Source organism: Taeniopygia guttata, chromosome 3, assembly GCF_048771995.1.
Source record: "Taeniopygia guttata chromosome 3, bTaeGut7.mat, whole genome shotgun sequence".
Lineage (NCBI taxonomy): Eukaryota > Metazoa > Chordata > Aves > Passeriformes > Estrildidae > Taeniopygia > Taeniopygia guttata.
The window spans coordinates 73,512,959-73,525,937 of record NC_133027.1 but is presented as its reverse complement, the minus strand read 5'-3'; positions in this window follow the sequence as shown (position 1 = coordinate 73,525,937).

Here is a 12,979-nt window from a genome sequence, read left to right as displayed (position 1 = left end):
GCTTGTTCCCTTCTCTGCTCCCACAGGATCTGATCCCATGCTCTCACCAATCTGGGGAGGGAAAGCCTTGAGGGAGAGGCTGAGTGGAGAAGCAATGCTTCCATCTTTCCTTCTACACAAGGCCACTGCATGAAGGCTTCAAGGGCTAGAAGAAGCAGGGTCAAACAGAGCCCTGTGCTGCAGTCTTCATATTTAAAGGCATACATGAGTCTCAATTTCTCAGCCTTACCCTTCTGTGGATTTACACTTAACATGATCCGGTCTTTGGACAGAAGTTGCTCATTTTGATTTGTAATGGGGATACCCCTGTCTTTAGTTAGGCTTTTGAAAAGAACATTAGGCCTATATTGTATTTCTTCTCACAGAACTTTCACAGCTGCTTCAGTTTTGCCTGAAAACACATCCAAAGTTTAGAGAAATCAGTGAGCTTCACTCTTCTTTCTCAGGAAAGTCAAGAGTCAGTGTGCAGTGTTGCATAGAATCCCAGAGCCCACAAGATTGCATCTCCTGTCTGTCCCCACTGTCAGCCAAGAACAGAGGACAGGAGGGCAATTCTGGAGTCCAGGAAGGGACACAGCAGTGCCTCATCAGTGTGCAGTAACATGGAGGAGTGAGGAGTGGGCAGCAGCGGTGCTTTTAACTGTTGGGCATGAAATGTAAAGGCAGAGGCCAGCATGGAGAGAAGACCAACTCAAATGGCTTCAGGATATGCATATACAAAGTGCACATATGTTAGAATTTGAGATTAATACTTGGAGATTAATACCTTGTCTTAAACCTGGAGAAAAGACATGAACAAAAGACACACAAGCTTAGCAATCCAGAGATAGAAATGGTAACAGATGAATCAAGATTATCTCCCACCGTAGAAGAAAATCAAATAGCATATTTGTCGTTGAAGTTAATGATATATCAGCATGTGCTTTTATTATCTATATATATTTAGCTCTCTTGGACAATATAATCAGATTAGAACAGCAGAAGAGGATCCCATACTACACACTTATGTCCTAATAAATATGCACGAGAACTACTTCACATGCTACTCAGGCTAGAAGCTGCTCTCTCCACTGCCATTAATATTGATTGGTGTTTAAGTGGAACCCACTGTCAGTCCATTGCACCAGCTCTAATGTGATAGCCATGGTTAGTGCAATTTCTCTTTCTAACAGAGACCTTAACCTTCCTGCACTTTCTGATTCCCTGAATGCCTGCTGTCTCCTCAGGTGCTGCCTCAATCAAACAAAGGCCCTAGATGTGGTTTACGTAGAAGAGAATTTTTCACATATTAAGAGCATAAAATTTTTTCCCTTCACTCACACAATTTTAAACATTCAAATGAGGAAATTACTGTTGAGTGGTACAGACTAGATCTAATCTCATTAATCCAACAATAATTGAAATACAGGACTTCCCCTGAGGCCATGGATTAATGACCAGCTAGGTGGAGCTGCTGACATGAAGCACAGCCAAGTGCCATTAACCCCAGCCAGGCATTATTTAATCCCAGAGGAAATGTCCTGTGCAAAATTTGTTAGCTCTTGGGCGAGAGGAAGAGGGAGGAGAAAGGTGCACGTGGTCTGGGTGCATGGAGGGCGTCCTTCCGGCTGTTGCACACGGGGTACCCCTGCAGACTCCCACGTGTCTCCCACGTCTGCCCCAGCCCACGCTGACCAGCGGACACATAATTAAAATGAATTAATGATCTAAAGCAGAAACTGTGTTTAATGAAGCCCCACTCAGACTTGTGTGCTAATGCCAGCCCTGTTTGCAGACAAATATTTACTAACCTTCTGTGCATAAAGTGACAGGCCACCTGTTCTCCACCCTCATTATGTCTCCCTAAGTCTAAAGGTAACACTGCCTGGTTAGACCTACAACATTCAAACTTCAGAGGCTCATAAACATCTTCAACAAAGCCAAGCCAGATCTGCCAAGCTCTATTTGTTTCAGCCTCCGTCTTTTTTAACTCCAGCTACTGTACACTCCCTAGATGCAAACTCAACTAAATGCTGTTGCCTCTTCTAGCATAAGAGGTAATTTCCTGTCTAGATTCTCACCAAATAATTTCTGTCTTCTCAACCAGAAATCTTTTAAGGTGCTCCCAGCCTTGACAAAGAGCTCCAAAGAGAAACACAATAGGCAATGCCATATTATTAGTTGCAATAGCACTACTGGCAATACTAATAGTTATAAAAGGCATCACAGTCATAGCACTTGCATTTAGCATCATTGTAATGTAATTATAATGAAATTAATAACAGTAAGGTTTAAGAGTCTACTCGTTTTCATTGAACTAGATGGGAGTTTTGGGATTTACTTCAGGGGAACAGGGTCAGATCCTAAACAAGCAAGGATTATCCTACTAAAAAAAAAAAAAAAAAAAAAAAAGGAAGCGGTATAGGATTAAGTCTCCCTCCCCTTTCCACTTCAAGCAAAAGAAAACCAGGAAAGATTAGAAAGCTGTCAGGGAGACAGACAAGCAAGAGACAAGCAGAGGTTAAAAAGCAAACAAAGCTGCATGCATAGCACTGGGTGGTGCCCCTATTCACACCAGCAGTGTAATGTCCACCTGAGCAGTCCCTTACCAACAGGAATGAGGGACCCCATGCACAGCTCCTCTGGAGGAATTAAAATATGCCTCACGTTTCACCTCTCTCCTCAGTGGTTTATGCTTGCATGCTGCACTGAGGTGTTAGGTGCTCCTATGTGCTTGGGCTGCCCATCCATCCCAACACATGAGTGTGGGAAGTTCTAGGATCCATGGGAGGAGACAATGTTTCCACACAGGCAGGTAACTCTCCCACTTTGGCACACAGGACGGAGGTTGCTGCACACAGAGAAGCCGACACAATGAGTGACCAACTGCAGCTTGGAGACTCAAGTGACACCAAACATGTTTCTTTACAGCAGGCCAAGTCTGAAATCACAACAGCCAACGCTGAATCAAAATGTACCCTGTCAAAGGCCAGGAAAAAGAGCTCTCTAGGCTCATGCTGCACCAAGTTCAGCACAGGTTTCAGTGAGCTAGACCCAGAGGGGCAGCTCTGACGCTGGAGGTAGGCTGAGTCATGCACTCCTGGTGGCACAAGGAAGATAGTTGTGAGCACAGATGAACTCAACAGTTTTCCACCTCTGCCTCCTCTCATCTCCCATCAGCCACAAAACTTTCTGTTTCACATCTGTATTTTTCTGGGAATGGCATGACACAAAGCAAAGACCCACAGTATTACAAGGTCATGAAAAAAAAGGCAACCCAAAAAAAAAAAAAAAGTACTGCCTGCTTGCTTGTTCCTCCATCTCACCACAGCCAAACATTAACAACTGACTGTTCCTTTGTAGATAGTTGACTGCTTCCAGCCCTGACATGTGCAATCACTTTCTGGTGTCCCACCCGACAAAGCACAGTGTGAAAGGATGTACACATGAAAGCTAGGGTAAATTCAAAAACATCAGGCCCAGGCTGCAAGGGAGCTGAATTCAATATCAGCAAAACATACAGGAAAGGACAATGTATAATGGAAGTGGAGGGGGACAGAAGGGAGGGTGCGCAGGGGGAGGGGATAACATAAACATTCACGCATGAAAATATCAGATGATTCGTGTTGCACAGTGACTTGAATTCAAAGTATTTATGTGGTCATTTCCATTTCTTTTCCCAAGGGGGTGCTGGGACTGGCATGGCTGTCAGAGTAGTGTGAGAAGATGCCAGCACAGGCAAGCAGTTTCCAAGGCAGAACTACAGCAATGCCTGATATTGTATTAATGTGAGTGCTGGCCATCTGGCCATTAGGAACAAGCTGCTGCCAGGGTGTCTCTCTTTTTCCATCTCATTTCAGAAGCTCTGGAGCCTGGGACTGAGACCCCTAGGGAGATTCTGGCTAAAGATCATTCCAGCATCCACTCAGATGTTGTAGAGAAAGGGCCAGAGAGCTGATAAGGCAGGAGAATGTGCTCACACCCACACAGGGAAAAAAAAAAAAAAAAGCCAACAGAGAATAACACTGAATGGGGGGGTTAAAGGCAAAAAGAAAATGCCGAGCAGATGAACAAGGGAATGGTTTAAACAAATAAGAGGGAGGAAGCAGGAAAAGGAAAAGAAAAATAAGAGGCACAGCACTTACTCAAAGGAGCCTTTAAAGGAGGAGAGAGGAACAGAGAAGAAAAGGAGTAGAAAGGGTTCAATAAGGAGAAATGGCTATCATTAAAGGCACAGGGGCTATGAAAGGACTACTAGCACAATGCACCTTTTTGGATTTTAACTACTCAGAACTAAAGTAAGGGCTTTCAGTCTGCCCTCTTGAATAGTACCTTGTCCCAGGAGCCTGCAGCAGCCAGTGGTTGGGTTAATGGATTAGGGAGTGTGGGTAAAGGTGCCAAAACTTTTTCCTGACAAAATAAATGCTCTTCCTTATGCTTGTTTATCTACTTTTTAACCATGATTGGAGATGCTTAGATTGCGAATATTTCAGTGTGTAGAAAGACAAATACAAAGTTGATAGTCACTATTTTATATCAGTATAGAAGATTGCATTCCTGGAAATGTCAGCAGCTTTACTTGATTGGTGCTAAATCATTCAGAGAGAGAGAGAGAAAGAGAGAGAAACAGAAAGAGAGAGAAAGAGGGAAAGAGAGAAAGAGAAAGAAAGAGAAAGAAAGAGAGAGAAAAGAAAGAAGAAAGAGAGAGAGAAGAAAGAAGAAAGAGAGAAAGAAAGAGAGAAGAAAGAAAGAAAGAAGGAAAAAAGAAAGAGAGAAAGAAAGAGAGAAAGAGAGAAAGAGAGAAAGAGAGAAAGAAAGAAAGAAAGAAAGAAAGAAAGAAAGAAAGAAAGAAAGAAAGAAAGAAAGAAAGAAAGAAAGAAAGAAAGAGAAAGTAAGAAAGAAAGAGAAAGAAATAGAAAGAAAGAAATGGATGTGGGACCCAATTCTTATGTAAAGTAAATCAAAACATCACCCAACAGAATAAATCTTGGCTAATGGGCAAGAAAGTGTCATGGAAGATCAAGAGCACTAAAATGACAACCTGTGAAACCTCACTTCCTGCAAAAACTGCTCAAGAACCAGCATTAGAGTGTAATTTCCTGAGTAAATGACTGAAAAGTAAGCATCATGCGCAACTCTTACTTCTGTTGCTATTATTAGAACACTAGTATTATTTTGGTCCAAGTGGACCTGCAGGCGGGACTGAAGTCTGACAATAGGATCCCTTCTGAGATTTCCCATGCTTCTTCATTTGACCTAACATCTGCCTGATCTGTCCCTGGCATTCAAAGGATCGTCTTCAAAAGGATGCTTCTTGCATGAAGACTGTGGTGTTAACTCCACACAAAGGAGCCTAAGTCCATCTCTAGATCATGCCAGCCTAGGAGGGGCAATCTGAACTCCACTGTGACACAAAGGACATCCAGGTATCAGCGGTGAGTCTGGTATGGGTCTCACATTTTGGGGTTATCAGTAGTTCCAGAGGACATGGATTACAAGAGAGGGGAGCTGGGAGGAGGAGGTTTTTCATTGATATGAGGTCTCCCATGTCAGGAGAGCCACTGCAGAAGTGGTTCTCTGGGGCCTCTGGATTAATCTGGTTGACAACCAGAGTCCAAGTATCTGTTGTCCAGCGGAGTTAAAGATGAAAAAAGCGAGGTGTTCCCCGTAGATCACATGGAGAAGTACAATTTTCCCCCACTTCTGAGAAGCCTGCGACCATTACTGATTCCCCAGAGAGGTGACGTGGGGCACAACCTGTCCTGAACTAGGAGAATAGGGGATCCTCACATTGTTCAGAGAGATAACCCTCAGCAGAAGGTTTTCTTGGGGCACTGCCTGCATAGGGGCACTCCTGGTACTTCTGCTCTTTCTCAGGGCAGAAGGCAGCCACCACTGCTCTGTGGCAGCAGTCACACAGCTGGGGCACAGATACAGCTACTGGTTTTGCCAGAAGCACATGCTCTTGCAGCTGTGGAAATGTCTCACCTCATCTGCTTGAGACAGTGGAGAGAAGTAGCACAGGAATGAGAAGTGAGATGGAGACAAAACTCTAGAAAATCAGAGCAGGATACCGCCAGCACCTGCCAAAACAGGAGTTTGCAACGGTCATTTCACAGAGCAACCTCAGAAATTATCATAAAACTGTTGTCAGTGTGGTTCTTGGCTGGACAGAGAAGCAATGACACAGAAATAAAAGAGAAAGTTTCCCACAGTGTCAGTTACATGAGGTTCACAGCACAGGAGAAAGCTGAAGATCATTCTGCAAGAAAGCACAAACATTTACATCACAAGTAGTGCTGAACCCAGCTTTACAATATTTACACGCTGTGATTACAATATTCTCTGGTTAGGAAAACAACTAAGTAGCAACAATGGATTACATACATTGTTTGGGATTTGATTTTGAACTGTCCTGTGAAGGCAGAAAAACTATGAATGACTTAATATTCAGAAATAATACAATTCACACTCCAGAAAGATCAAATCCTAATGCAAACATTTAAAAATAAATATTACTTTTTTCATAATATGCCCTTTAACATTGGAACCTAACCTTGGCATGTCCTGAAAGACCAAGTTCTTCCAAAACTAAAGATTCTTGTTACCTTTCAGAACCAGTCCACAGTCTCTTCTAAATGTTCATATGGGACTTTCTTCCCTTTTTAGGCTTATTTTTGTTTTTAACCAAGAGCCAATTAGACAGATTTTGAATAAGGTTGGAGGACTTTTTGTTCAAATGAGAAATTTAGTCCCTTGAAGTGTAATGGGTTTTCAATAGAAATCCTCTCCTGCTGTGCATTGATCAGCTATTGATTGGTGAGGGTTTAAACTAAATTATCACTGCCAAATAAAAGACTTTCAGGATGAAGGAACTGAGCTGAGCACAGTGTTATATGAAAAGTAAGCCAATCCTTTGTGATGGAATCGAAAGGCCCTGGTCACTCTCGAAGAAAAAAAATGTTAATTGAAAAATTCCTTAAATAGGTAACAGCTCTGAAAGTCTGCTTTACATAAAAGATATGAAATCACAATCAGCCAACAGAGAGAAAAGGATCCTGCAGCTCAAGTGGTTTTTCTCTCTAAATGGTGCTGATTACTTTGCCATTCATGGATGACATGGAGTGATGGAAATTAGTCATTTCATAAGAAAGGACTAATGACAGCTGAACTTGTGGGCACTGGGGGAAGTTTGACGATTGGCTCCTTGAGACAGAAAGTTAAAACAAAAGAACTTCCTATTGGGTGGAAAGATATATCCCAAAACTAGCAGGAAAACAAATACACAAGCTTGGTCAGGCTTCAGAAGATCTGGGTTTTAATTTTTGCTTTCACCAGCAATCACAGGAGTTTCAAAGTTTGTGGAAAGAGCAAGGGAAAAGAACTGTGTTGACTACACACAATTGGCTATTAAAAAAAAGTTCTCAAACAAGCCATTTTCTTTCAATTTGAAAATTAGAAGAATGGATCTTGCTGATTGTCTGAGACAGGTGTGGGAGGTCAGAGCTTCATCCAGCTGTTAAAACTTCAATCAAAGAAGTGATCTACAGAGGCACTCAAAAGCTTTTGGTAACCTCTGTATAAGTTAAAAAGGGAGGTCAGTATTCCTAAAGAAAGGCGGGATCTTTGAGGAGGTAACTGTAGACACCTGTATCCCAACATAGATTGCACTCTGCCAGAGTCACAGAGCATTGCAGTCGCTCCAAAGTCTCTAAAGCTGCATCCCCATATTCCCCATGGAGCATGGACATGTCTTGTCTTGCCCACATCCTTGGCTACATTAATCTCTGTCTCTTTGCTGCAAAGCCCACCAGCACCACCCTGAACATGGCTCTGCATTCTCTGCTGGGAAATGTCTTTGTTGCAAGCCCCCAGTATGTCTTTTTACGGGCCAGGTGGCATGTACATAATACTGAGTATCTTTCTTATCTTGTCAAAGGGTAATATGGAATAGGATCATTTAGCCAACACATTTAAACATGCCATTTTATTACAAGCACAGTTACTTCAGGAGAAGAAATCTGTAACCCTACTTGCAGAATTTCAGTACCTCGAAGTCTGGGATTCAGGACCATCTTTTTCCCATTTCTGAACAGCTGGCTCCACAACTCAATGTGGATACCAAAACACCATCATTCAAATTCATATTTACAGGGCTCTGTAGTGTCTGGTTTAGGGATTAGTTTAGTATGTTATTCATACCTCTGGAAAAGAAAAGTCTGGTTGAGATGCCACAAAAATTCACTTTCAGTCTGGCACTTTGTACAACAAAGTTACGTGCATTTCAAAATTTCAAAGGTGTCAGAGCCAAGATGGTTGCTTGGTTTCTTTCAGTCAGAGGAACCATATCTACCTAGTTAAAGCAGTTTATTTGATTATGTTGCTCTGTAGACATTTAGCTGCTGGTAGTTGTAAACTCAGTGCTTGCCCAGATTGTGATCCAGTAGAAGCCTGCCCTATAGCAGGATATCACAGGAGTAACAGGATAAATACTCCTCTTTCATAACTTTTCCAGTATCAGAAATATATTTATCAAAGCCAGAGTCTTCAAAAGAATGATAAAATATGTCATAAACCCCTCAATATTGTAGTGTAGATACTTTGAATGTTAATGTCTCAGAAGAGCCCTACCATTCATTAAAAAAGACTGGAGAGCATTCATGTAGATAATCTTTTTAATCATAAAGGTCTTTGCTGCTTTTTTATTTATTTTACTTATTAATATCCCAAAACTGTGAATTTCATTAGTTCACCTGTGCATCAGGAGAGAACAAGCTGTGCTTTAGGAAAGCATGCATTCAACCAGGCTTGAGAGAAAGGTAACTGGAAAAATGTAATCTTTTCTGAAAAACATGAGGTCAAACTAAATTTTCTAGTTGTCCCATCTGGTCTACAGCTCTGTGAAATGATTTAGCATAAAACAATCATTCCCTTCTGCTAATTTTACACCCTCTGACTTTTAACGGAGACAATTCATTTTTCATGTACTCTTTGTGCTAGAGTAAGTAGGAAATTACATCTATCTCCAGTGCAATCTCCCATTGAAAACACAGATTTCCCTCATTTTTAGTTAAGCAATTGCAACAGAAGAGTATGTTGGATAATGAAAGCTCAGGTTTTTTACCCTTTCAGTAGTGATGAGTCACCTGGCCTTAGTAGGAGTAGACCGTGAGGTAAATGAATTCGATGATGCTGAAGACAGCAGTCTGGGAGAAGGAAAACATATGAAAAGGAGATTGCAAATATTTTCTTCCCCTGCTGGGCACAAAATATCTTCTTAATTCTTGCTCATCTCAGTATATTTATGCAACAGACAAATAAATAAATTAAATAGTACCTCCCTAATCTCCAATCTAATCCCAGTATGGATAGGATGAATTTTAGAATTAGAACTAAAAGAAAAACCTCTAACGAGGATGCAGAACTTTATCATACACATAGCAAATATCGAGCAAATCATGTCAAGATAAATCTGATGGTTTTATTGGAAGACCTGATTTGACCCACAACTCATTGCCAGATACACTGTTATGTCTCTAGGGAATCAATATTTTGGGTGGCCAGGAAGGTCCACTGGCCTGGAAAGTCAGGGTGCTGGAGCAATGCTGGGTGTCTTCCCAGAACATTCTGCACAAGCCTGGGGCCAGAGTTCAAAAAAAGAAATTAAATAAAGGGAAGTCAAGTCTCACCTCTCTTGCACCTTGAATTTCAGAACCTACATTTTATGTGTCAAAGTTTCAGATTACACCTCACTGTCAGACTTTGGCAACTGACACAACATGCCTACTGGGCATGTTTTTCAGACTCCAGGAACTCACTGGGCAAATGAAAAATAATTTGTTTAACCATCCACACTACTCCTTTGATGCGGGTATAATGAAAATGTCAATTTCACAACAGAGAAAACTGAGGAATGGAAAAAATATCACCTACCTAAGGTGAGGAAACCAGCATCACAGACAACGCTAGAATGCAGATCCTCTAATTACTGGACTGTGTTCTTCTAATTGCCAAATAAAACCCACAACCCTAGCACTGGAATGATTATACCATCATCACCATCCTGTTTACTCAACAATCCAGTAATAGAGCAATGACTGTGAGAAAATACACTTTGGTTTTGTAAAATTATTTCAGAGGTTTGACAAGTCCTCACACAGAGACCCATAACAAGTTCAAACCACTCTTAAAACTAAAATCTGAAACAAGCTTCTGAAAAGGAATCTGTGTCACTTTCTGAAATGAACTGTTCATTTACATTCCTTTAATGATCTGACTGTATTGAACCCAATGCACTGAGCAACCCATGCAAGAAAGCTCATTTACACTTCCAACTTTGTTTTTCCAAGAGAGCTGTATTATTTACCTCCTCATTTCCTTTGGAGCATTTACGACTGGAGCTATAAGCTAAATGTTTCGAGCAATACATGGAAGATGAAAGGTGACTAAATATATTCAAGCGGGTAATAAACAGAGAGCATTTGTAGGTGAAAACAACCAGCTTGGCATGAGAGAGAGGGAGAGAGGGATAGAGGGAGAGAGGGGGAGGGGGAGAGTGAGTGAGAGAGAAAAAGAGAGAGAGAGGGAGATAATGCAGTGGGTTTAATAGGAGGCTTTTAACGTTTCCTGTTCGGGATTGGCTGGCTTATTAATGATTTAAGCACAAATTGAATTAACCAAATATTGAACATATGTTCTTTTAAACTCCCTTAAATCTACCAGAGCCTTGCACGAGAGAGCTATGCGGCCATGCTGTTCAAGAGAGGGAAGGATGACAAGGGGGTATTGAGGGTGACTGGGTAAGTAAAACATAACCTGAAGGTGGTCAATTTAATGCTGTGTTAGTGGCCTGAACTTTCAGTTCCCAAAGGGAAAGGATGATTAATGCCACTACCAAATGTATACCCATACCTGACCCTGATCTCATCAAATCCTGCTGCCACCATCTGCTGTTTTTAATTCCTCTGCAATATTTGTATTTGCTACCTCCCTCCTACAAAGAGAGGGAGAAAAAAAAAATGTTCCCTGCTTATGAATGGTGTGATCTGGTTGTACTGGCTGAACGCTGGCCAGGAGGCATCTGTTGCTTATAGTCCTGACAGCATCTGCTACTATTTCTCACTTTTCCCAGCATGCTGTGAGATATGGTTTCTCCCAAAGGTGGCCTTTGTATGCACCATTGTCAATTCCATCATTGTCTGCCACAGCCTGTTCCCACGATGCAATGGTAGTTATTACCATGCTGCAAAACCTTTTCTTGCAGGCTATCTGTAATCTAAGATATTGTGTGATTGAGTTATGCAGTTAACCTTTTCCTATGCATCAAAACATTAAAATAAAAAGAAACAGGCTGGACCATTTTTTCTTCAGCATTTGCAATGGATGGGAAAATGAAGCAGATTTTTTTCTTGTTTTGTTAGGTTGTTTTAGTTTGGGGATTTTTTTTTCTTTTTTTTTGCTTTAAAAATAGTGACAGTTTGGCATTAAGTCAAGGTTTAAAAACAAATAAAGATCCAAAAAGCAAAAAAATGTCCCAACTAGCAGTTTTAATTCCTTTAAAAATGCTATAAAGGTTGCATTGTTTTTTCTCCTGATTCCTGATACGGCTATTAAGCATTGTAACCAAATGTGTGTGAATGCTATTATTTATGTGTCTGATCTTTAAATACCCTCTGCTAGTGGGATACAGGCTGAGGCTTCTGATGGACATAGGCGTCCCAAGCTGTCATCTTGCCTTGTCCTTCTGTCAAACAGTTAGTGTGTCAAGCACTTCTCCTGGGAACTTTTAGAGTACGAGCCTGGAAGCGCAGAACGGTCCCGTCTCCAGAGAGCCACTTTTAACTCACTACAATATCCTTGGTGTCAGCTCAGAATAGCCCACTATGGGGCAAGGAGAAAGAAAGCGCAACAGATGTTACTAGTAAAACCACGTTTACAATTCAGTCAAATTATTGCCCTTATGTACCTTCTAACCAAAACCCACTTAAAAGACAGCCAGGTTCCTAGCGGTTGGATTTTTTAAGTCAGCTCTGTTCACACAAATCTTCACTGTAGAGAACCGGTGCTATTAAAAGAGACATCACACCTCTCATATGAATGCGCCTCTCCCATTTCCCCTGAATCATCTGTTAACACTGTGGACTTTCAACTAATATAGTTATCACCTACATCTGTATTTATGGCAATTTCTATATCCACAGAATCTTTGCAAATATCTCTCCCTATAATACATAGATCACAAGTGATATCTTATCTCGCCAAATGTATTCAAGCATCTCTTATCGTCTTTTTTTCCTCTTCAACTTTTCATTAATTTGGAGCTACTAACTACGCATAAAATCATACTTAATCCCTTCAGAGATACTTTTAAAATTTCTTAGGAGTTAAAGTAACCAAGGTAGCTGACTCTGGAAGTAGTACTGATAACTAGCTGAATTTTTAAATCCATTCTAGTGCTGACCAAAATACTGGAGAGAGGGAAGGGAAAAAACAACTATGGTACTTGTGAAGAAGACTTTTAAAATCAAGCCCCCCACTCCCCAAATCATCATCCCTCCTTCCACCTAGTCTCAAAGAACTGTCAGGCAGTGCAATACAGCACATGGTGACAAAACAAATATCACAGAAGCGTTTACAAGACTGCATTTGGCTACTGTTTCTCTTAGTCTCATTAGTATTATTTTTGAATCTCTATTGCATTTTTGAGTGGAAAAATACTGAGAAAAGGAAAAAATTGTAGGATTTAATATCTCTGTGATTCCTATTTTAAATGGGGACTTCTGCTATTTTAATAGTGTTTTTATACTGCCAGCTCAAATAAGTCCAAGTGCAGTACTAGCATGGAAGGAAGGTGAACAAGTACTGTACAGACATACTACTCTCTTTAGCACCAGATCACCTTCCCTTCACACATTTGCAAGTTATTTAAATCCATTTTCAGTTTTACCATAAATTTAAATGAGGACTTCTGATTTAAAACTGCTTTGTGTTCTCTCTGAGC